General features: G+C 43.0%; 1 protein-coding gene across 3 annotated transcripts in view; it reads left to right on the top strand.

Annotated features, from left to right (window-relative positions):
- GRK3 (G protein-coupled receptor kinase 3) overlaps window positions 1-26,223 on the top strand; it is a 120,050-nt gene that overhangs the window by 28,034 nt on the left and 65,793 nt on the right. The window contains exon 1 of one of the 3 annotated variants that reach the window (XM_032311532.1): window positions 986-1,009. The exons of the other annotated variants lie outside the window; for them this stretch is intronic. The gene's annotated coding sequence lies outside the window, so the exon portion shown is untranslated. Of the gene's footprint in view, window positions 1-985; window positions 1,010-26,223 lie in introns of those variants that run through there. 3 annotated transcript variants of the gene reach the window in all.

Below are 26,223 nucleotides of genomic sequence, written 5' to 3'. Positions count from 1 at the left end.
TATATTGTAGTTGTCAGTAATGTGTCTTTTAACCAAGAACAGGTGGCCCTGCCCTTCACCTCCCCTCTCCCCATGCAGGTAATTGACTTCTTGAAGAAACTGGGTCAGTTGTATTGCAGAATGTTCCACGTTCTGGATTTTTCTGTTCGCTTCTTTCTGAGATCATTTAAATTGCACTTCTATTTTCTGTATTTCCTGTAAGCTGAAAGCTAGCTCTAACAGCTTATTAGATTGGTTCGACTGTTTTGGCAAGAGTGCTTCACAGGTGGTGCTGTGTACTTTGTGGCTGGAGGCACGTGACACGTAGGTGTTGCTTGGTAGTCCTGGCTCTAGAGTGGGTTCAGGTATGGTCAGCTTTGCAGTTCCCCATCAAGCTGTCATCTGCCGTTGGTTTCATTTTCCTGGACGCTAGCTGCCTAAATCGCTTATATTTTTAGGGAGCTGCCAAATGGGGGTTTTCTAATTATGCCATTCCCTCCATCGTTATTACTTCTGCTCATCAACTGAGGCTATTTGGTTGCCTTCAAATATAGCTCATGTAGGAGGATGTCTGGGTGGCTCAGTCTGTTAAGCGTCCAACTCTTGATTTCGGCTCAGGTCATGATCTCAGGGTTGTGGGATCAAGCCCTGCATCAGGCTCTATGCTCAGCATGGAGTCTGCTTGTCTTTCCCCCTCTGCTCCTCCCCTTCAAATGCATGCTCTCTCTCTCTCTCTCTGTTTAAAATAAATGAAATCTTTAAAAAAATAAGTATGGTTTATGTTGGAAAGGTAGATGTGCTTGGCTGAGTCTGAAGGCAGCTCCTATGAATTTGGCCTCCCAGCATGACTCCCATGAGCAACCCAGTGAAGGAGATTTTGTAGAGGAAATCAAGGCTGTGTTCGGGGTGGGCTTCATCACTCGCAGCAGCCCTTTTAAAAATAGAGTATTTCCTCAGGCTGGCAGCAGAAGAGGAAGACAGAGAGACCGAAGCACGGGAGCCATTAGATATGGCGTTCCCAACTTTGCAGGTACGGGGGAAGGAGGGTGGGCACTGAGTGAGAAGGTTGTGGGTGCTCTCTGGGTGCTGAGCAAGGAAACCAGGATCATAGTCCTACAACTGTAGGAATTGAATTCTGCCCACAGTCTGCATGAGGTTGAAGGCAGATCCCCCTGGGCCTCTAGGTAAGTCCTGGCCTGCCAACACTTCAGCCTTGTGAGCCCCCGAGCAGGAAAGCCAATGGGGCCCACCAGGACTTCTGACCTCCAGAACTGTGAGCTCAGAAATGGGTAGTGTTTTCAAGTCACTGAGTTTGTGGTGATTCATTACACAGCGAGATAAAACTGATATAGCAGGATAAATGCTTAATTTTGTTTTTAATTGCCAGTTTTCAGAGTAAAAAATAAGTGACAGGCTGCTTTATCTTCCTTCTCCTCCTTATCCAGAAATTGTATGTCATAATGGACATCAATTACCCTGGTCCCTAATTTGCTGTCAGTACAACTTCTGCATTTAGGTATAAACACAGTGTTCTTGGTTTGGCTTGTCCAAAGAATGGTTTTAAAGGGATACTAGTTATTACTGAAAGGCAGTCAAATGAAATGATCAATTCTGATAAAGATTTTGTTACTGTTCTCTTTCTATAAGATACACTGAAGTAATCTCCTAATATGCAAGTGAGGTGCATGGGCTTTGATAAATTCCATCCGTCTGTCGACAATCTACTGAGCTCCTCTGTCTGCCTACCCACTCTAATTAGAGGGCGGTGTTTCTGATTTTAAGGAGACTCCAAAGTAGGCACTTAATTCACTAAGTATGCAAATGTTACCCTCGTGTTCCAAGAACACATGGCTAATGTAACATTACATCACCTCCTGCCAGGGAACATCTCAGTTGGTAACACTGACTCCCATTCATGTGAGTGGAAATTTGCGGTGTCTAGCCCATAGTCTTCTGCATCTGACTTCTTTCATTTCATTCAGTGTCAGATTTTGGAGGTTCAGCCGTATTGTGCCTGCCAGTCCTTCACCCCCTTTGGAGGCTGAATTAATATTCCATCATATGGATAGATCACAAATTCTCTTATCCATTTGGATTATTCCCACCATCTGTTATAAAACAGTGCTGCTGGAAGTGTTCATGTGCAAGTGTGGCCATAGGTCTCCATCTCTCTTAGGTATACGGCAAGGAGTTTGAAATTGCTGGGACGTTTGGTATACTCCTGTTTTACTTCTTAAGAAATCACTCTAGTTTTCCAAAGAGGCTGTAGTACTTTTCATTCTTGGTGTCAGTTTATGGGAGTTCCAGGCTTACCGTCATCTCATCAACCCTTGCTCTTGTCTTTCTGGTCATTAACAATCTCGTGGGTCTCGTGGTTACTTCATGGTGGTCTTGATGTGTGTTTCCCTAACAGTTAGTGACACTGAACATGTTTACGCTGATTAGTGTCCTTATATCTTCTTTGGTGAAATGCCTATTTAAATCTTTTGTCCATTTAAGAAATTGTCTTTATATTGTTTATCATATGTGTGATTTACAGATATTTTCTCCCAGTGACTGGCTTTTCCCTTTCATTTTCTTAATTGTGACTTCTGAAGTGCTGAAGGTTTTAATTTTGATGAAACTCAACCAATACATTTTTAAAAATTGTACTTTTGTGTCGTATCTAAGAACTTTTCTGTCTAGTTGAGTGCTATGAAGATTTTCTTCCTTTCTTCTGGAAATTTTTATCGTTTTAGCTCTTACCTTTAGGCCTTTGGTTGATTTTTGAGTTAGTTTTTGTGTGTGATGTGAGGTAAGGGTTTAAATTCTTTTTTTTTTTTTTTTTGCATGCAGTGGATATCCAATTGTCTGAATACATGTGTTGAAAAAACATTTCTTGGGGTGCCAGGTGGCTCAGTGGTTAGTGTCTGACTCTTGACTTCAGCTCAGGTCACAATCGCAGGGTCATGGGATCAAGCCCCGAGCAGGGCTCCACGCTGGGCATGGAGTCTGCTTGATATTCTCTCTCCCTCTGCCCACTCCCCGCCCCATCCCTCTCATGTGCTCTCTCTCTCTTTCTCAAAAAGAAAAAAAAAAGCTTCTTTTCTACATTGAATTGTCTTGGCATCTTTGTTGAAAATTAATTGACAATAATTGCAGGATTTATTTCTAAACTCCCAGTTTTGTTCCATTGATTTCTGCCTTAGGCTAGTACCACACTGTCTTGATTACTATGGCTTTATGGTAAGTTTTGAAATCAGGAAATAAAAATCCACCCACTGTCTTGCTAATTTTGGCCATTCTAACTGGTGTAAGGTGGTATCTCAATGTGGTTTTAATTTGAATCTCCCTAATGGCTAGTGGTGATGAACATTTTTTCATGTGTCTGATAGCCATTTGTATGTCTTCATTGGAGAAGTGTCTTTCTTCTGCCCATTTTTTGATACGATTATCTGTTTTGTGTGTGTTGAGTTTGAGAAGTTCTTTATAGATCCTGGATATCAACCTTTTGTCTGTACTGTCATTTGCAAATATCTTCTCCCATTCCATGGGAAAAGAAGGGCCATCTGTGCCCCAATGCTTATAGCAACAATGACCATGGTCGCCAAACTGTGGAAAGAACCAAGATGCCCTTCAGTGGACGAATGGATAAGGAAGATGTGGTCCATATACACTATGGAGTATTATGCCTCCATCAGAAAGGATGAATACCCAACTTTTGTAGCAACATGGACGGGACTGGAAGAGATTATGCTGAGTGAAATAAGTCCAGCAGAGAGAGTCAATTATCATATGGTTTCACTTATTTGTGGAGCATAACAAATAACATGGAGGACATGGGGCGATGGAGAGGAGAAGGGAGTTGAGGGAAATTGGAAGGGGAGGTGAACCATGAAAAACTATGGACTCTGAAAAACAACCTGAGGGTTTTGAAGGGGCAGGGGGTGGGAGGTTGGGGGAGCCAGGTGGTGGGTATTAAGGAGGGCACGGATTGCATGGAGCACTGGGTGTGGTGCAAAAACAATGAATACTGTTATGCTGAAAAGAAATTAAAAAAAAAAAATAGAAATGCAACTTGAGAGTTCCTTATAGTGAAAAAAAAAAAAAAGTCCACCCACTTTTGTCCTTTTTTTTTCTTTTCGTAATTACTTTTGGCTGTTCTGGATCCTTTGCTTTTCCATATGAATTTTAGCATCAGATTTTTAATTTCTGAAAAAAAAAAAAAATCCTGCCAGGATTGTGTTGTATCTACAGATCAGTATGGAGAGAATTGCGACGTTAACAACATTAAGTCTGCCGATCCATGAAAATGAAATGTCTCCATGTTTATTTAGGTCGTCTTTAATTTCTCTCAACACTGCTTTGTGACTTTCAGCCTTCTACATCACATTAAGTGTATTCCCAAGTATTTTACTCTTTCTGATGCTATTTTGAATGGAATTTTTTCCTTAATTTCATTTTTGGCTGATCATCACTAGTATGTGGAAACAGAATGGGTTTTTGTCTAGTGGTCTTGGATCCTGCCATCTTGCTGAACTAGGTTATTAATTCTGGGAGATGTGTGTGTGCCTGTGAATTCCTTAGGATTATCCCCATAGAGAATCTTGTTTCAGAATAAAAACAGTTTTATTTCTTTGCATTCTGGTACCTTTCCTTTTCAATTTTTACTTTTCACTTTGATTTCTTAAATATTTCCTGGGTTGGTCCCGAATATATTTAGCATGATTTCTGAGAACATTTATTTAGAAAGAATGCATAAATTCTATTTGGCATCTGGGGTTAAGGCATAAGAAATATACTTGATATGGGCTTTGGGAACAAAAGTATGTCTCATTATAAAAAGAATACATTAGAAAAATAGAAATTATCACCTTTTGAAAAAGGTTTTTGAGCAGTTTCTATAGAAACAAAAGTGAACAGAGATATAGGCACCTATTTATTGATAATTATGTAAGACCACAGAAATAGTAAACATACACACACACACACACACCCAAGCAACACAGATAAAACATTTTAGGATTACTCTTTTATTAATTTCAAAGAGCAAATTTGCCATTTTCTTAAATTTATAAAAGTATTGTTTGAAGTGTCCTGTGTTTCAAAACATAAAAATGGTTAAAATCTGCAAAAAAAAAAAAAAAAAAAAAAAAAAAAAAAAGTCTGACTGTGCAACTCTCTCTTCAGAGGCCAGGGTCAAATTTTAGCAAATTGAGCACTCTTGCATTCGGTTGTGGCAAGGGGACTCTGAACCGGGGAAGCAGCTTCAATGGTTGTGTGTTCCCTCTTTGCTCCCCACTTTGTTTGGAAGTGTGGAGCCCTGATTGACAGTGGCAGAGTCAGGCTCCTGCCCTAGCTTATCTGTACAAAACTTTCTCCAGCCAGCCCCCATGGAGAAGAAAAACCCAGGGCCCCATTCAGTTCTGCATCAATTATCCTTGTCTTTGTGGAGACTTTTAGCAAGGAAAAGAGTTAAAGATCCATTTAAACTTTCAGAAAGCAGAGATAAACACTTGACTAAGCACAGCTAATTGGATTTTCAATTGAAAAGGCCAAGGCAGCAACAGGCACCCGGCTGGGGCAGCGGAGGGAGGAAACCCTGGAAGGTTAGGGGCACCAACATTAATCTGAACATTAATCTGAATGGTAATCTGAACATTACCAACTTGGGTTTCTAATAAGAATGCTGCCCAGAGAAGACAGACAACTAGGGAAGAGGGAAAGGCTGTTCCTTAAAAACCTGCTTCTCAGCTGGCTTCTCACCCGTGTTGGCCTCCAGCAGCTGGGATCTGGGATCGGCTCCTTCAGCAGGACCCAGCCCAAGCTGGCGGATGCCACCTGCCCTGCCCTGTGGCCTTTTACCACTCTGAGAATGTGGGACATAGGAGTGAGCAGGAAAATACTTACTAGGACTGACTTTCCTTTTTAAAGCCATCATCCAAGTTTTAAGATCAGTTAGAATGGTTACTTCCAAGAAAAATTCAGAACAGCTCCATTTTACCGGAATGACCCAATCCTTTCCTGTCTGCTAATCAATCACTAGACGCTGGGAATGCTCAGGTAGGGCGGTTAGACCCTTGATCTGCAGGTTGGCAAGCCATGATCTTTTAAATGGTTGCTGTTTAATTCTCCCTGATTTTTTTTCTTTCTTTTTCTTTTTTTTTTTTTTTTTAAGATTTTGTTTGTTTATTAGACAGACAGAAATCATAAGTAGGCAGAGAGGCAGGCAGATAGAGAGGAGGGAAGCAGGCTCCCTGCTGAGCAGAGAGCCCTATGCGGGGCTCCATCCCAGGACCCTGGGATCATGACCTGAGCTGAAGGCAGAGGCTTTAACCCACTGAGCTACCCAGGTGCCCCTCCCTGATTTTTTCTGAATTGGCTTAGTAGTAATTCCGTTTAGTTTGGGATGGTGATGGCTGCCCATGTGCCAAGCACTGCCCCGAGCATTTCATTGCTAGGTAAGAGAACATGGCCAAAGGCACGGAAGGAAAGCCTTGATTAGGAGTTCTGTCCTTCACAACTGCCTTCCTTGCACCAGGAAAAGTTAGAGTGGAAATTAGCATGCAGATGGAGTCCCCCCCCACCTTTTAAAAAAACATAAAAACTGTACAGTTCCTATTTAATATGTAATGATACTAAAATCCAGAATTTGGGGACTGTGCGCAAAGATCTTTCTGTAGCAGATGTAGTTATGTGCTTTGCAAAATGAGACATTCACAGTTGAATATGTTTTGATCCAGCACTTTGCTGGAAATATCTCTTCAGACAACAAGGCACATGGAAAAGATGAAGACCACATCAGGCCACAGAGGGCTTCCCACCCCAGCCAGCTCTCTCTGCAAAAGGATGCATGGGACTCCCAGAGACTTGTGGCATGTCAGCACCCAAAGTGTGTTTACTCCTACCGGAGAGTCCCTGCAGTTCCCTGAGGGGGCTCCTGGTGATGTTTCTGAGGCCTGAGTGTGAACCCCAAGGTGAATGTGGGGCGGCTACTCTCTTAGCAGGGAGGGAAGGGTAGCCAACCAGCCAGCGTCTGCAGCTGACTCAACGGTGTAGCTTTCTCCCTGGCAGGATCCACATATTTTAGGGGGAAAATGTACATGCTTTAGCAATATTAGCAAATGTGGGTTCTTAATCTCTATTGCTAGAGAATGCCAAGGGTCTAGGAAGCATCCCCTTTACTGGCCAAGCTGTCTGTCAGCTTTTTGAACTAACAGTAACGGCGATGACGGGACCCTATTAGGATTAAAAAAAAAAAAAAAGCAAAACAAACAACCCAACCATGTTATGAAATTTCAGATGGTAGTTTGCTGTCAGGATATCCCTTGGTTTTAGCTGTTTTGGAAATGCTTTTTCTGAGGATTTTCTATCTTATTATTGATTTTTGTCAGTATTTCTACTTCAGGTCAAAGTCAACTAGGAAGGGTAGTGATACGCTCTAAGGTGGTTATTAGGGTTTGTTTGAAATCTACCACTAAAAACTCTGTCACCGATGCAGTAAATTTTGCTGTGGGCCGCACATTCTCATCAAGGCTTGCCAGTGGCGGTTTCAGATCAGGGTGTCCTGGGCGCCTGGGGGCTGCAGGCCAGGTGCCGGAGGTTGGACAGGCTTTGTGGGCCATTGTAAGGCGTCGGCTTCTACTCGGATTGAGCTGGGTCGTGGGAGACTCTGAGCACTAGGCTGGCACACGCTTACTGAGGCGTTCACAGAGCAGACGAGCTGCCATGGGAACGGGCTGGGGAGGCAAGGGTGGAAGCAGGAGTTGATTCTGGCATTTGGACAAGTTGGGTAGGTGGAGGTGGCGAGAAGTCACTGAGTTAGAGCCTGGAAGATGGGGTTTGTAATGCGGCCCATTGCAGCACAAAAGTGGGTGTGGGAGGGTCCGGGGATTGTGGGGGACACAGTGTCCTCCGGTTCAGGTAGGGTTGGAAGGTAAAGGAAAGGCTCAGGTAGGAGGCTGAGGTCAGAGGGCAATGGGTCTGTTCCTGTACCTTGGAATGGAGGGAGCTTGATCTGCACTGGGCCACCTGCTGCGGGCTGCTGTCACATGTCCTCTGCGTTCTTCCTGATGCTGTCTGGTTGCAGGTGAGCTTAGAGCTTGTCACCACGCTGATGACTTTCTGCTCCATGAGGAGCAGAGAACATGCTTCAGGTTTGGCTTAAGAGAGAAAGAAATCCCAGCCACGGTGGGGCAGGCTGACTTGTGCCGCTCTCTCAGAGAGACTATTTTTAACAGTGGAACACTAAGACTCTAGGGCCCCTTTTTAAAGAAACAAAAAAAAAATTTCTTTTTAAGAAAGGGGCACAGAGGGAGAGAGAGAATCTTAAGCAGGCTCCATGCTCAGTGTAGAGCCTGATGCGGGGCTCGATCTCACGACCCTGAGGCTATGACCTGAGTGGAAACCAAGAGTCTAAGGCTTAACTGAGTCGCCCAGATGCCCCAGGAAGCAAACATTCTTACCTTGTAAGATGCACTTATTTTCCACGGAAAAAAAAATTTTTTTAATTGAAATTTGCATTGCTCAGAGTGTGGAAGAAAGTATGACTTACAGATGTTGGCCTTCAGAGTTGCTCTCAGAATCCATTTGCTTGCCAAATCATTTGTGACTATTTAAGACGATTGGAACTCATTTTGTTTTGTGGCTCCCAAGCTCACGCCAGCAAGTGGGTTCAGAATTGGTGGTCGAAAAGAACTTGAAACAGAATGGCTTTACTGGGAACATGGATTTGGGCCCCACCTTGTCCCTATTTCTTCTCATTTATGATTTTCAGGATATATCTGATTTCCTCAGGAGATGCCATGTTGTTCCTGATTTTTGTTTCTTTGTTTACAGCTAACCATGCCATATGCTCTTGTTCTTTAAAAAAAAAAAAATTATAGAAGTATATGCATACAATGAAACATGCATCTTAAGGATTGGGTTTGACTTTGGACAGAAGTGTACACCCATGTGACTTCTACCAAAGCCCTTGCAAACGGACCCATTCCGTCACTTTAAAGAGTGCATCCTTGTCCCATTGTATTCAGCTCCCCCCAGCCCCAGGCAGCCCTGGATCTGCTCTGGCCTTTACCAGAAGAACATTTAAACAGACTCCAACCAAGCGCATTTTCTGGTGTCTGGCTTATTGGTCCTGCCAGTGTCCTTCCTTGAGAGTCATCCACACTGTGGCTTGTCCAGAACTTGGTTTCTTTTGTTGCCGAATAGCATGTCATCCTCTGGACTTCACGAACCTCAGTGCTCATGGACATTGGGGTCGGGGGTGCCAGTTTGGGGCCATTAGGAATAAAGCTGCTTGTGGACATTTTTACAGATGCTGTCCTCCTGCTTTGGTAAGTGGCTGGAGAGGAACTACTGCCCCCCCTCCACCCCGGGGAGAGGTATGTGTATAACGATGGTTAATATCATTGAATGAATATTCCCTCTTTATCTTTAGGAGATGTTCTCCTTTATCCTGCTGCTACATTGTTCTGATGTCTGCATTCCCTGGTATTGATATAACCACAGCCCCTTTTGGTGTTCGTGTTCACATGGTCTATCTGGTCTCTCATCTCTGCCTTTTAATTAGAATATCTGTCTAAATATTTATATTTATGGGGAAATAATTATCAGTATGGCTAGATTTAAGTCTCACATCTTCCTCTGTTCTTCTGTTGCTTTTTTTCTTCTTTTGGATTGAGTGTGTTCTAGTATGTAATGTTGCCACTCCTTCATTTAATTTTTATGTTGTTCGTGTTTCCAGGCACTTTGGATTCCCTGAAATCCCGATGCTTGGGGCTCCCTCCCAGTATCACGGTTCAGAAGGTATCCCTCCCTGCCAAGAGCTGGCCTGTCCTGGAGCCCTCCTCTTTATCTCCCTTCTCCTCCAGACCATAGCCCCTTTTATGTCTGAAAATAGTGGCTTCTTTCATTTTGTCCCATTTTCTGTTACTGTCTTAGGCCCTGTGGTGTAATTTTATTTTTAAAATGAAATATTTGGCTCTAGGTGGGAGGATGGGTTAACTCTCTGGACTTGAACAACCGGGAACACCCTAGGCGTGTACTACCATTGTCGTGGTTTCACAGAGTGCTGGAAGGTGGTGGTCTCTGGCAGGCCCAGAGCAGTGCAGGCAAACGGGAGAAGTAGGAGCCCTGGGAAGAGTTGTTATCAGTACTGTCGGAGGATGAGGACCACATTAGCAAGCTCCTAGGTGCTCAGTGCTCTCCGTCCAGATGTCAGTCTTCAAAATAACTTCCTGGCTTGGCAGTGAAGTGACTCAGCAGGCGTCTTGCAGACCAGCAGGGGCTGAGCTGGAATTGACCTAACAGCTGGCATCGGCCCCTCCACAGTGCCAGCCCTTGGTCACCATGGTATGCGGACTGGTCTCCCGAGGACATAGGGCGCGTCTTGTGAGGTGACCCTGTGTCAGAGCTTCCATGCACGAGGGGGTTGGTTTTTTCCTGATGTTGTTCCTCATTGTCAGGACGAGGCGGTGGGCTTCACTTCCCATGAGAACAGGTCCCTGAACACCTTCACCGTCTTCATCACACGCTGCTTTCTATTGACAGGAACAACATCACAGGTGTTCTCTGGATGCCCAGGTCCCCACCTGTGTCACCTGTGTGACCCCATCTGTCCGTGTTCCACGCCGCCCTCTCCTTTCCCATTGCCACCGCTACCACCTGAGCTGGGAGCTAGGATGACACCCAGACCTGCAGATTTCAAGCCTGACTCTCCTATTTTCACGTTCCTTCCCTTTTCTATCAGAAGGTGCTCTGGAGACAGCCGTCATCGGGTCCTGTCACGTTCTGCGCCTGCCCTCAGCCCCCACGATGGATGAAGTTGTGCTTGCTGCTGTCATTCACGTCACCACAGTGGGCCTCAGCCTTTCCCCTCATCTTTTCCTCATGGTACCACCTCCGGTGACCAGCGTTACGTGCTGTCCCCTTACACCTCTCTTTGTGTTCTGTCCCCCTCTGGAACGCCTTCATCTGGTCGGTGCTCTGCTCACAGGTCCACCCATGGGAGGATCAGCTCAACCCCTCTGATTTCTGACTATAAACCATCCATTTTCTGATGTTCTTGCTGGACTCCCCACATGTGACATGGCTTTGTCACTTGCGGTGGAAAATGTAGTCCTACTGGGTCCCTCTTTCGTGCTGGTTCCCTCACTGGAGTTTAAATTTCTTGAGACTAGAGATCATCCCTGATAGGCCATTCCTTCTTTGCAACTCTCAGGCATCTAGTTCAGTAATTCACACAGCTGAGGAACTGCCTTTCTGTTTGGTTGGCTTTTACCTTAGCACAAAATTCTCTTAACTGCCATTGCTCTAAAACTCTTTAACTTGCAGCGTTTTGGGTAAAGAGTCTATTTGTACATGATGTGGTTGCTTCTCAGTATGGTGACAGTACCCAGGGGGCTGGGGGGAAGTGACGGCCCACTGATCATATGCCCAGCGGCCCCTCAGTCTCCTCTACCGTGGCCCCTGTGGGTGTCTGTGCACCATAGGGCCGGGTGTTTGCCTTGGCCCTCGGAAGTGGAGGGAGGGCTCGGTCGGGCAGCTGTTGTGAGTCAATGGGTCACAGAGCAGCAGCTGTGCAGCTGTCCCCTCTGTCCCCCTCCTTGCGCACGTGGTGGGAGGAGCATTCACTGACGAAGCCAGCATTGCTTCCCACAGCGACAGCCCCACTTCTGGGAGACGGTTTAAGGTCCTGATGTCACCACCTGTCAAAAATTAGACATAGTATGTAACTCTATAAAGCACCTGTTTCATTTACTTGACAAACTAGTCAGCTAGTTAGAAGGTAAAATGAATTGGGACATAGTAATCACAGATACCATCTCCTTGCTCTACTAAGTGCTCATTTCACATTCCCTAAATTGCACATCAAGTATGAAAAGCAGCTCCATCCATGAGTTGCTCAGGGTTCTACCCCAGTGGGCTGTGGGCCTTCTCGCCCTGGCAGGTTGGTGGCAGCCTGACCATATGGTGGTCCACGGTCGTGTGTCTGTTCTTCTGAGCCTTGAAGACTTTTGATAACACCTTCGCATGCTTACACGGATATTCAGGGGGGTGGAGGTAAGCGGGCACTGTTAGGACATAGGGGTCCCCACCGAGTACCTATCTCAGGTCGGCTTTGGGGACTGGACAAGGACACGAAGGGCTGTCTGGGCTGGCATGGTGGCAGTTGAGTGTCCTCATGCAGAGGGCCATGAGACAGGGGAGGGGTCAGAACACTTGCCTGGTACCTGTCATGTTAAGGAAGAAGAGGCTCAAAAATCCTCAGACCTGGAGTGCCTGAGTGGCTCAGTAGGTTGGGCAGCTGCCTTTGGCTCAGATCCTGATCCTGGAGTCCTGGGATCAAATCCCACATTGGGCTCCCTACTCAGTGGGGAGTCTGCTTCTCTCTCTGACCCTCTCTCCCTCTCTCTCATTCTGTCAAATAAATAAAATCTTTTTTTAAAAAAAAATCCTCAGACCTGGATTTGAGAGCTGAGTTTGAATTTTTTAGGGAACAACTGCCTACTTCTATAAAAAACTATGCCCCCGCAGGGTTTTTGGCATCTCGAAGTTTTCAGCAAACACCAAGTGTTGTGCCAGTGATAAAGACCTGGTTCCGTGTTCTTTTTGGCGGCCACCGAGCCCGCGGGCACAAGTCCATCTCTGTGCACACCCAAGCCTCCATGGGGTAGTCCAGCACCCCTTCCACCCTGTTCCCGAAGGAACTTGTTCTGCCCAGATCCGAAGTCTCACTTTCCTTATGGCAGCTGGAATTCTGACCTCTGAGCCCCTGGGCGTGCTTTCCCCACCTCTCTCTGGCCCGGTGATCTCTCCACGCCTGGCCTGTTCTTCACTTCTTCCTGAAACTGTGCGTAACTGTACCACAAACCATATCCCCTTCCCCTTAGTCGTCAACTTATGAAATGTTTATCGAGCTGATTAAGGCCTAGCCATTGTGCTGGGAATTAGAGAGACAGGTCCATGAGTGCCTGGCCATTGTGCTGGGAATTGGAGAGACAGGTCCATGAGTGCAGGCCATTGCCCTCGTGGGGCCCTCAGATGTGGGGACAGCAGCTACTTCCAGATGCAGGCAGCCGTGTAGCTCCTTCCTGCTATGGTGCCGGGGGCCTGTCCCAAAGGCTGGTCCCAGGTAACAGGCAAGCTCCAAGAAGGTGATGACGAGCCAGATCACCCAGCCAGGGCCAGGGACCCGAGAGGTGGAGAGCCAGAAGGATTCCTCGGATAGCCACCATGGACTGGCGAACCCTCATTCAGGAGGGCCCTGCACACTATAAGCAAAAGACCCCTGACCCAGGGTGAAAGTGGACAAAGGTTGTGGAAAGATAGGTCTCTACAAAAGAGAAATAAAAGCCTCTCACCATACAGAAAGACTTCCAGCTTTATTAAAAAGTAAGAGAAATGCAAATGAAGGTTACCCGGAAATGTTATTCTTTTATCTTTCAAGTTGGTGCAAGAACGAGCAGGGTAGTGGCGGGTTTTGGTGTGGCTGGGGGTGTCAGGCAGGCCAGGTGTCTTGCTGGGGGGGGGGGGCAGGCAGGTGCCACTCCCGGGGGCCCATGTGGCCGGGTCTGCAGTGTAGCCCTCTGGCTTGGGAGTTTCCATGCTGAGGAATGTGTCCTACCACTATGCCTGAACACCCCCGAAGTGACGCACGGAGACGTTTACTTAGGGCAGCAGTTTTGTAAGAGCGAAGTGTTTGCAATACCCCAAGTGTTCATCATGAGGGAGCGAGTTATACAAACTGTGGCGTTCTGTAGGATGGAGCACTGGGCAGCCGCAAGGAGGGACCCAGGGGCTCTTCAGGCCTCGAATAGCAGGGTCTCCAAGGTGTCGTGTTCTGGAAGCACAGACTGATGCAGGCGGTGTGAAGAATGTGGTGGAAAATAAGGGTTCCTTTCTGTCCCACTAGAAGGTAACAGGTGCCTGTAACAGACCCCAGATATTGGGGGCTCCGCATACACGAAGTTTCTTTCTCATCTGGTAACAGCATAGAGCAGGTGTTGGAGGTTAGCGGGAGGCTGCCTTCCATGTGCTCAGTTCGGCCTGTGGTGTGGCGTGGGTGTCCCTTAGGACCTGCAGTCCTCTGCTCCGAGCTGTGGGATGGAGGGTTACGAAGTCACACGGATTTCTTAAGCTCCTGGAAGAGATACAAGGGCACCACCAGCAGCAGCTACCTTGGGGGAGATGGTGATGGCGCACGGCGGGGAAGATGGGACACAGGTTGGGAAGGGAACTTTTCACTTCATGCCTTTAAGTCCATTTTCCAAATTTGGTGCTGTCTCACCCATTTAGAAAATAAAAATGGATAGCTGCAGTGCAGTGGGATCATGCCTTGAAAGTGATACAGATCCAGGAATGCGGGAGCAGAGAAGAGGGATGGTTCTGCCCAGCCTGGTGCAGACACCGGGAGAGGAAGTGTTGGGGAGCTAGTGCATCTGAAGGCATGCGCTGTACTCTGGCCGGGCCAGGGGTGGGGCTGTATGTTCCCTGCAGCTGCCATGAGAAATTCAAGAGCCTTAGAGCTGTGTGGTCAGATGGAGGGCTGCAGCAGCCACAGGGATTGGGAAGGGGCCTGGAGGCTAGGCGGGGAGCCCGGCGAGCTTAGGGGCGGGTATCTGAACGAGGGGATGCCTCTGTCCTCTGCACAGCCAACTGGGCATCAGCTAATGGAGTGCAGTAAGGCTGTTTGTCCATACCTCCAGTGAGATTATAATCACTTTGAGTAGCCCTTTGTTTCACAGAGCATCATGCCAGAAATACTCAGTGGTTGGTTCTCCTTTGTTTTACTTATTTATTTATTTATTTAAAGATTTTATTTATTTATTTGACACAGAGAGAGATCACAAGTAGGCAGAGAGGCAGGCAGAGAGAGGGGGGAAGCAGGCTCCCCACTGAGCAGAGAGCCTGATGCGGGGCTCAATTCCAGGACCCTGGACCTTGAGACCGTGACTTGAGCTGAAGGAAGAGGCTTAACCCACTGAGCCAGCCAGGCACCTGGGTTCTCCTTTGTTTTAAATGAATGCTTGTATTTCTGTACGTGAGGAAAGTGCTCAGATCCTAAGTGCACAGCCTCAGGAGGGATCACAAAGTAGAGACACATGTATATACTGGTTGACTCTAACTCTGTTTCTTCCTTGTTAGAATAATGGTTAGACTCAGCATGGACGCCTGCCCTCACACCCACATCCATGCACCCATTCTGTCCTAGTCATGTCTCATCTGGAGTGTGTGTACTCATGCCACAGTTTCCATCATGCCAATTTTAACCAGCACTCCTGCAGAATTCTTTGGGAAATATCTATCCATTGGCTTACTAAAATAATATTTCTATTTCATTTTCAATTATTTTGAATATCACTTTAATTATCAGTTTGTTTACTCTGAGATGTGCACAGAACTGTGACAAACGAAAAAATCAACCACAGCCTGGAAAGAATATGAGTGTGGTGACCTTTCATTCTTTACTATCATTTTATAATAAAATGGTTTAAAAAAATACTGAAAGCAAGCTAGCTATTAGAAGACTCTAGATAGAGTTTTCTTGTCACGGTATTTTTATGTTTTCCTCTCTATTCTGACTTCCTTTATTTCCTTTTGGGTTCAGAGTCAGTTGCTTAGAACATTCCATGAATTTTTCTCTGGCTACATTCATTTGTGCTTTTGTCTGCTGGATTCTTGATATTCAGGGCCCCATATCACTCCATTATCTAAATAAAGGAGCCCATTAATTAATCTACAAGTATTTTATTGAACATGTATGTCTTGAATTTACATCAGGGGTGGGATGGATAATTTGGATTTTAGAAGTCCTAACTGGTGACAGTATTCCTAAATTACATTTCATTTATAATTTTCTCCTGTAAACTTTTAAATCAAAAAGTGAAAGTTCCAGTATGATAGAGTCAAATAAAAATAAATATATGGTTTATATGAAATAGATAAATATAGTTAGCTAAAAATCTATTTCAATTTTTATTTATTCCTGTTGAAAGAAATCAAAGGGAAAATTCGTTAGGGATTTGGGCTGGTAGTATTGAGCCTGGAGGAACATGACACCCTTTGGTAGAGTTTTCAATATCTGTATGCTTTTTTAAAAATTTATGAGTTTGCTTATCTATCATTTATGACTTCATTTTCACATGTAAAGGGTGTTGTGTATCCTGGGTGTGTGAGAGTCGTTGTTGTGACCTCAGTGTTACCAAAAACCTTCGTAATTCTGTTTTTTGCTCCCATGCCTCTGGGTGTGAATGATTTTCTCTTCCATATAGACTTCTGCTTTATGAAAAAGTCCAGTAGACTTTGATGATGAGGTAAGTGACCAGGCATTGGCTTCCAGAAATTCTAGATTCCTATTTGTGGCCCCTCCTTACAGCCACTGTCCAGGAACGTCTTTTGAGCCTTGTTCCTGGCTCTGTTGTAAGTACCCAGTCTTATTTCTCTCTCTTCTTTCACACCACTCTTTTGGGGGAGGGGGTCAGGTTTATTGAGGTATAAGTTAAATAAAGCAAAATTCACCATCCAGAGCGTACAGATTTCTGAGTTTTGGCAAGTGCATAAAGTTGTGTAACTACTACCCAAATGAAGACACAGCGCAGTTCACCACCTCCCCAGATATCCTAGTGTCCCTTCACTCCCCACTCCCCACCCCCTGCCAGCCTCTGTTTTGTCCTCCGTTCCTGTGCTTACTCTTCCCCAGAATGACCTCAGTGCAGCCATGGAGGCTGTAGGCTTTTGGGTCCTACGCGTCCATTTGGTGTGACGCATTTAGGGTGCACTCGTGGTGCTGGATCCGTAGCCGATTCTTAAGTGTCACTGAGCAGGAGCCTGGCCTGTGGCTGCATCACAGTTCGTCCATTCACCAGTTGGAGAACACGTGGGTTATCTCCAATTTGGGAGAATTGTCTCTAGGGTTAATATCTGTGATAGGTTTTTTGTGAATATAAGGACGTTTATCCTTCTTTCCTCTTGGGTAAACACCTAGTAGCGGATTGTTGGGTAGAATGGCAAATGCATGTTTAAATTAAAGCAATGTTTTCCAAAGGAGGTTGTACCTGTTCTCTTCTGACCGGCAGTCCGTGAGAGTTCCAGATGCTTTATATCCTTACCAGCACTGGTGCTGGGGTTTTTTTTTTTTTTCCCTTTTTTTGGCTATTCTGATATATATAGCAATATCTTATTGTGGCCTTAATTTGCATTTTCCTACTGACTACTGATGTTGGACATCTCTTCATGGGCTTCTCTTCTTCGGTAAAGTGTGCAAATCTTTTCAGTTTTTTAAAAAATACCGCGTTGTTTGTGTTCTCATTATTGGATTTTGAGAATTCTTTATTCACTTAGGTTATAAGTTTTTTTTTATCAGATACATATTTTGGACATATTTTTTCTGAATCTGTGGCTTGGCTTTGCATTTTTGTAAGCATGACTTGGGAGGAGCAGAAGTAGTAAATTTCAGTTAAGTCTTGTTTGTCAGTTTTTTTCTTTCATAAATCATGTCAGATCATAGTACTCTATGCTTAACCCAAGGTTGCAAAGGTTGTTTTGTGTATGTTTATTTTCCTACAGATTTTATGGTTTTTGGACTTTTGTCCAAGTGTCTGATCCATTTTGAATTAATTTTGTAGCAGTCACGCACTTCTGCACACGCTCAGTAGTTCCAGCGCTATTTGTTTCAAGACCTTTTGTCTCTTCCTCGCACTGCCTGTGCACCTTGGTCAGAAATCAGCTGACCATGTACACCTCTATTTCTGGGCTCCATTCTCATCCACTGACCTGTGTGTTTGTCTTTTTCTCCCAACAATGCCCTGCCTTGATTACTGTGCTTTATAAGAAGTCTGGAAATCAGCTAGCATAACCCTCTCACTTCATTCTTCGTTTTCAAAAAAAAGTCAGGTGGTTCTGTTGCTGTTTTGTTCCCTTTTTCTTTTTCTTTCTTTCTTTCTTTTTTTTTTTTTTTTAAGATTTTATTTACTTATTTGACACAGTAGGCAGAGAGAGAGGGGGAAGAAGGCTTCTAGGACTCTGGGATCATGACCTGAGCTGAAGGCGGAGGAGGCTTTAACCGACTGAGCCACCCAGGCGCCCCTGTTCTCTTTTTCATACAAATTTTAGAACCAGTTTGTTGATTCCTATAAAAACTCCTACTGGGGTTTTGACTGGGATTGTATTGAATCTATAGATCCATATAGGGAAAGTTGACATCTCAGCAATATTGTCTTCTGATCTATGAATATGCTATCTCCTCTCCTTTATTTGGATCCTCATCAATATTGTTCATGAGTATTTTATAACTTTCAGCATACAAATCTGTACATATTTACTTAGATTCCTTCTCAACACATTGTTTTTTAGTGTTACCATAAATTTATATTGTGTGTAATTGTAAATCTCCCATTATTTGTTGCTAGTATGTGGAAGTATTCTACCAATAGTTGGTATACAGTAAATTTATGAATAAATCTGTTTAATTAGTTGAATTCTCAAATTATAATTTAGGGTTCTTTTGATTCCATTATCTCTCAGAAAAGATTATTATTTCTAGGCAGTATTTTAAATAGTATATTTCTTATGTTGTATTTGAATGCCTCTTGACTAAATTCTGAAACTTTAAACTTTATTCATTAAAAAATAATTTGATTGTTAGGGATTTTTGTTTTTCTGCACAGCAGAATTCTGGCAAGCGTCCATGACCTTGGTTGATTCTACTTTTGTTCTTGGATCTTCGTATTACTGACTTCTTTTCCTGCCCGGGTGCTCTTACGGGCTTTTCTAACTAGCCACTAGCCAGCTTGCTCTATTGAATTTTCTTCTTCTCTTTGACTTTGTTGTTACGAGTTACCTTTATGTGTTCTTCACCATTCATTCCATGCCTTTATAATGTTATTAGTTTCATTTTATCTAGAGTAATAGAATCCTAGAGTTGAAGAAATATGGAGATTAACTAATCCAAGGCCTTGTCCTTTTAAACCTGAATAAAAGCCCTCCTGTTAGAGACCCCGCACCTGTTCGTTAATTTGTTCACATGGAAGGTTAAACTGTGAGGTCTGATGTGTTTCGCTTCCAGTCCTGGTTTGTATACAATCTAGTATGGTAGGTGGGGCTACCTCATGATATGTGTTGTGATATTGGATGACAAGTTATAAGGAAATTGCTTTGAGGTGCTTCAAAGGGTTGAAGGAAATTTCCAGAAACATGGGAGTTGGTATGCCTGCCTGCACAGTGTGGTTTATTCTGAAGACATAAAGAAATGCAGTACATGAAGTGCATGGTCTTCACACCATTAGGGAAAAGTATTTTAGAGAACTCTTGGACTATGGAGCTCTAATTTGCGACATTAAACCACCTTTTTCCCCCCTCTTTGAATTAAGTTTAATGATAGTGGTGCTTATAATAAGCATTGCTCTGTTTCAATTATATTAGCTTTCCCATTGTATTGTGTTTTTCAAGGAACCCTGTAGCTTTTAGGTGACAGGAAATTGCTAATTATGAAAGGAATCAATCTTTGAAAAGCCAGGTTTATAATAATAATTTCTATTATGAGTCACATAAAACTTTTAATTGTTAAAAGGCCAAATTTCAGTTGTTTTTCTTTAACATAACTTCCTTTTCCAATAAATGTATAGAATTTCAGTCGTTATTTTTATGAATTTGCCTTTTTTCTTGTAACTCTTTATTTTTACCTACATTTAAGTGTTGTATTTTGCTATAACTTCAAACTTATAAACTCATAAGAATAGTTCAAAGAACTCTTACATACCCCTTAAATGGCTTCACTGTGATATATATTCTGCTACATTTGCCTTATCATTCTGTCTTTTGTGGTTCTTTTTGAACTACACGGGAGTAATTTACCTCGTACATTGACCATTATGCATTTCAGTCTGCATGTGTCGAGGACGAGCTCATTCATCCCCTTAGATAACTACAGTACGATGTTCACCATTGGGAAACTGAACACCAGGACAATACTCTCGTCTAATCCACAGACCAGATCCAGAGTCTAACAGTTACCCCCAGAATGTCCATCTTGGCTCTGATTTTTCCTGGTCTGGGATCCGGTCGTGGGTCATGCTTGCATTTTGTTGTCACTACATGTTCAGGCTCCTTTAATCTGGCCAAATTCTTTAGCCTTCTTTGGGTTTCTTGACTTTGATATTTTTAAAGGGTACAGGCCAATTTTGTTAAATGGCCCTTTGTTTTGCTTCGTTTACTGTTCCATAGCAGTTGGGTTCGGAGTATGCATTTTGTCGGGAAGACCTCTGATGATATAAGCTATCTGCAGTGCGTGTGAACTCTTCCATCCTGATGCTGGGTGAGGTCAGTTTTGATCCCTTGCCTAATGTGGGTATGTACAAGGGTTCTCCACTGTGGAGTTACAGGCTTTCCTGTTGTAAGGAGTAAGTAATATATGGGAAATCGCTTTTGAGACTATGTGAGTATTCTCATCAAACTTTTATTATCTTCTGTTTTAGCACCCATTGACTTTCGAGCTCCATTATTCCTTCAACAGTTTTTAGTTGGCATTTGTCTCTAAGAGCTTTCCCTCCCTCCTTTCCTCCTCTTCCTTCCTTCCTTCCCCATCTCTTCCTCCCCTTTCTCCCTTCCTTATTCCCTTTCTTTCTTTCCTATCCCCCCCACCCCAGGCTGTCTATCAGTATGGGCCCTTGGATCCTTTGTTTAGCCTGTGGTTGAATCCATTACTATATTGTTTGTTTCGATATCCTAGTTGGTGTAGTTTTGCTAGTGGGAGCCTCTTCAAGCTGGTTCCTGTGTCCTGTTGATATGTCCCCATCATCCTTTGAGCTTTTCTTACTGTCTTACTGTCTAGGAAAATAGACGTCTGGAGCTCAACTTGGTATTCACTGCCCCTGCCCTAGAATCAAGTAGCTTTTCTTCAAGGGTCTCTAGTTCCTTTTAATAGAAAATCGTGTTGAGAATCCCTAACACAGGCACTAGACGTGTTCATTGCCTCTAGGTCTTCTCAGTGAAAGAGCAAGGATGTGTGTGTGTGTGTGTGTGTGTGTGTGTGTGTATACATCTATTTGTCTTTCTGGTAAAAACAGTGAGCTCAAATGGATACCCTATTCTAATCCATTACTACAGTATCCTTTCTGTTTTTTTTTCTCCATTTTACCTTTTTTTTCAAGAAGGCTCCTGTTATGCTCAATGTAGTTGCTCATTTGTATAAGCCTAGAACGCACCATGAGTAGTTTCAGAACTGCCAACTCATGTTGCTAGGAAATGCAGACCTACTCACTAGAGTTAATATTGTTTAAAGTAAATTTCCTTGTACTACTGTTCACAATTTCATTTTGATAAATGCGCAAGCCCACATCTCTTATCAAGCTACAGAACATTTTGCCCCCAAAAAGTTCCCTTATGCCCTTCCCAGTCAATTTCATGCCCCCCTTTCTTCCTTTTTTCTAACTGTAGATTAGTTTTGCCTGTTCTAGAGCTTCATACACAGAAAATTACAGAGCATATGCTCTTTTGTGTCTGGTGCCTTTGGACAAGCAAAATGCCTGGCATTTACTTATGTTGCTGTATCTTTCAGGGTTTTATTGCTGACTAGGAACCCATTGTGTGAAAATATCACTATTTATCCCTCAGTTGATGGACTTTGGATTATTTCAAATAAATTATGAATATACCTGCTATGAAGATTCATGTACACATCTTTTTGGAGCCATATGTTACCACTGGGTAAATACCCTAGTAGCGGAGTTGTCGATTTGTGTGTTATAGGTGTGTTTGACTTTATATAAGACATTCAGACTATTTTCCTGAGTGAGTATACGTTCTATAGAATGCTCAAAATCTGTGGTAGTCAGGAGTTCTCCAGAGAAACAGGACCAATAGGTAGGGGTGTGTGTGTGTGCGTGTGTGTGTGTGTGTAGGGAGAGAGATTAATGATAAGGAATTGGTTCCTGTGATTGTAGAGACTGGCAGGTCTGAATCCACAGAGTGGGCTGGCTGGCCCAAGACCCAGGAGAATGGATGTGCAGATAAAGTACGGAGGCCGACCGCTGAGAGAATTTCTTCTTCCTCACAGAGGCCGGTCTTTCTTTCCTAGTCAGGACTTCAGCTCATTGAATGATGCCCACCCACACTGTGGAGAGTGGTCTGCTTACTCAACAGTTCAATTTAGATGTCAGTTGTATCCTCAGATACCCTAAGTTAACACAAAATTGCCATCACAAGTCCATCTTTTGTCACTTGGCATCTATGCATCTCCTTAGACTGTATTTAATTCTCTAATAGAGATAATAAGATCATACCCCCCACCCAACGATGATACGACTACTTGTATATAACCAAAATGTGCTAACTCTTTCCCCAGAGGAGGGTGTGAAATGATAGGGAATGTTCACCTTTCTCCTTGGTATCCTGTATCATAAATGCTACAACGTAGAGTTAACAACATTTACTATGCTACAAAGTTAGTAAACCTTATGTTACTGGGTAAGGGCATAATGGGGGGGAGGAAGAAAACAAAGTTACTTGTTTAATACACACATACACACGCAATAAAGAGGAAATACTTATGACAGTTACAGTCGTTTCTGTAACTGATCACACATTGTAACTGGTGTTGGTGACTTAGCCTGCATTCCTGAAGGGTCTGGGCCATTAGCAGTCCTGCCTGAATTGTGTTGTTGTAGTTTTCCGTTGACATTAATGACAGGGCATGGTCATATTAAGAGAGGGGATCTCCTGTATTCCACAATATACTCTTCTTTCCCTCCATGATGCAGGAGGCGTCCAGTGTCCCCTGGGCTAGTCAGGATCAGTCACCCCAGCCAGCAAACAACTCCCTTCTTTGCCTGTTGACTCAGAGGCATGAGGAGTCTAAGGCATTGTATATGCTCCTCAGTGAATGAGAGTTCTGGTTACTAGCATACATTATTGTCAGTCTTTTTAAAACTCTGCCATTCAGATAGTTGTGCAGTGGTATCTCAAAGTGATTTAACTTACATGTGCATGGTGACCAATGACATGGAGTCAATTTCATGTGCTTATTGGTCACTCCTATCTCTTCCTTTATGAAGTGTTCAAATTTATACACACTTTTTTTATGGTGGTTTTCTTTTAAAAATTGATTTGTAAGAGGCTTTATTAAAAAGTATAAATAAATTGAATGCAAGGCCTTTTTCAGATTTAAATTTTGTAATATTTTATCTGCAGTCTGTGTCTGGTCTGTTTTCTTAAGTGTCTTTTGATGAACATAGTGCTAAATCTTGATAAAGTCTAATTTATTATTTTTTTTCATGTTCTGCCTAAGAAATCTTCTGCATAAGTATTTTCTGTGAAGATATTCTATACATTTTCTAGAAGTTTTATAATTTTGCCTTTTACCTTTAATTCTATGATCAGTCCCAATTTAATTATTTATAAGAAGAGAGGTAAGGTTTGCCTTTTTTCCCTCCTCATTAGGATGTAAGTTTTCCCAGTCCACTCATTGAGAAGAGTTTCTTTTCCCAATAAATTGCTCTAGTGCCTTTGTTGAAAATAAGCTGACCATCCAAGTGAAGGTGTTTTTCTGGATCTTTAGTTCTGTTCCACAGATTTAGTCTTCTGCCAATACCACGCTGGTTACCATGGCTGTGTAATGAATCTTGAAATCAGGTAGTATAAGTCCTTGGACTTCTTTCCTCTTTTTCAAGGTGTTTTGGGTATTTTAGGTTTCTTGCATTTCCATACACATTTAGAATCAAAGCTTGTCAATTTCTTTAAAAAGACTCCAGAGGGGCGCCTGGGTAGCTCAATGGGTTACATCCTCTGCCTTCAGCTCAGGTCATGATCCCAGGGTCCTGGGATCAAGCCCCACATCAGGCTCTCTGCTCAGCAGGGAGCCTGCTTCCCCCTTTCTCTCTTTGCCTGCCTCTCTGCCTACTTGTGATCAAATAAATAAAATCTTAAAAAAAAAAAAGCCAACAGAGTTTATAATGGAATTATATATTGAATTTAAAGATCACTTCTGGGAGAATATACATCTCAGCAATACTGAATCTTCCAATCATTAAACTGAGTAAGTCTTTTTATTTATTTAGGTCTGTCTTAATTTCTACCAGTAATATTCTATAGTTTTCAACGTAATAGTCACATATCCCTTATTTATTTATTCCTAAGTATTGGTTGTTCTTTGATGTTATTGCAAATGGACTTGTTTTAAAATTGTGTGATTTGAGTATATCAGAATGTCATTAATTCTTATCTAGTGGCCTTGTAGCTTGGGGCCTTGCTAAATTCACTTACATATCCTAGTAACATTTTAGATAGGATTTGCTATGTGGATAAGCAGCTTATTTATGAATAGAATCAGCTTTGTTTAAAAAACTTTTTTAAAAGATGTATTTATTTATTAGAGAGGGACAGGAGGGGCAGAGGGGCAGAGGGAGAGAATCTCGGGCAGATTCCCTGCTGAGTATGGAGCCCAACATATGGCTTGATCTCATGACCAATGAGATCATGACCTCAGCCAAAAATCACAAGTTGGACACTTAACCAACTGAGCCACACAGGTGCCCCGAATAGAATCAGATTTAATTCTTCCTTTCCATTTTGAGTAGCTTTTATTTCCTTTTCTTGCCTTAATGTACTGGCTAAGACCTCTAATATATTATTGAATAGGAGTAAGATTAAACATTTTAGCCTTTTCTAAGCTGAAATGCTTTGTAATTTGTTCATCTCACAGCCCAGGGAGGTCTTATTGTCATTTTGTATAACATGCATTTCCTTCTTTTTATCATCAATCTCAGTACTTTTGAAATTTCTTTATATCATTTACATAAATTGCACTTACTTTATTTGTGTACTATTTTGTTGTCTGTCCCTTACACCAAATTCGTAAGTGCCATATGGGAAAAAGCCTGTCTTCACCACTATATCCCTAATGTATAGCACAGTGGCTCTTACTGACTCGGGAAATGCCTAGTCAAATCAGTCAGTATTGGTAGAAACTTCTAGCAATTACACAAACTATCTTTCCCAGTGTTTGAGTCTCCTTGGCAAAACCTAGGACAAATACTATTTCTTGCAAGACTTTTTTTTTAAAGATTTTAAAAATTTATTTATTTGAGGGAGAGAGAGAGTGAGATAGGGAGAGAGCATGAGCAGGGGGAAGGGTAGAGAGAGAAGCAGATTCCACGCTGAATAGGGAGCCAGACGTGGGGCCCCATCCCAAGACCCTGGGATCATGACCTGAGCTGGAGGCATTTAACCCACTGAGCCACCCAGTCACCCAAGACTTTTTTTCATAATTTTTCTTTCTCCTTTGAAAATTTTTAAGGAAGTAACAGTTCAGAATTTCTCATAGAAATTCGTATTGATACTTTAAAACATTCTTAATTGATATTTAATAAAATGCAGTATAAAAGTTATATTTGCATATTATAAAAAAATTCTCCTTGGTATTTTACAGTACAGTTCTTTCTCCTAATTTTTGCAAAGTATTGTGGTGACAAATTGAGATAGTTTACTTTTTCTGGATGTCATATATACTCAAAAGTTAATCAGTATGCAGGCAGTTTGCAGTGGCCCAAATATAGAAACAAGGGTAAACACATTCCACAGTTATCTAGTAAAGGCAGGTGTTGGATCGCTATTCTTTATTCTTTAAAATCTGGAGAAAAACCATTGATGAAGTGAACCTGTTATTCAAATTATTTCCTTATTTTTGCCTTTTAGCTTTTGTTCTAATCCGAGAGATGCTTCATTTGGGGGTTTTTGTGTGTGATTTAAGTCTGTCGAAGGGAAATTGCTCTCAGCCTGAAACACAGTGATCTAGAGTTTATCCAAAAGGCAAAACACCTTTCTTCTTCTGTTCCATTTTAGTAGCTGCTGAGACAGAAAGTAAGGCTTCAGTTTGTGTGCAGACATGAGGGAAGTAATGGGGCTTTTTTCCTGCAGTATGTTGTCATTCTTCTGCTCACCCCACACATTGACAATGGAAATTGCACTAAAGAAGCAGGTAGAAACATTTGCAGTTAGATGTGCATTCATTCAACGCTCTCTCCCTCATCCTCCTTCTTTCCCCCTCCTCCCCTCCCACCTTCCTCGCTCTTCCCTTTTCCTTACTTGTCCCTCCTCTCCCATGTCCCCTTCCTTCCTCCTTCCCTTGTTTCTCCTTCTGCAGTCCCTCTGTATCATGTTCTCGGTCCTGCATATGTAGTAGAGAATAAGACCTTTGTGGCCTTCCCATATGCAGTTTACATTGTTGTGGGGGAGGTCAATATAATAATGAAACAAGCAAAGATATATGTG

Source organism: Mustela erminea, chromosome 13 (assembly GCF_009829155.1).
Source record: "Mustela erminea isolate mMusErm1 chromosome 13, mMusErm1.Pri, whole genome shotgun sequence".
Taxonomy (NCBI): domain Eukaryota; kingdom Metazoa; phylum Chordata; class Mammalia; order Carnivora; family Mustelidae; genus Mustela; species Mustela erminea.
This window is presented reverse-complemented; position numbering and strand designations above follow the sequence as displayed.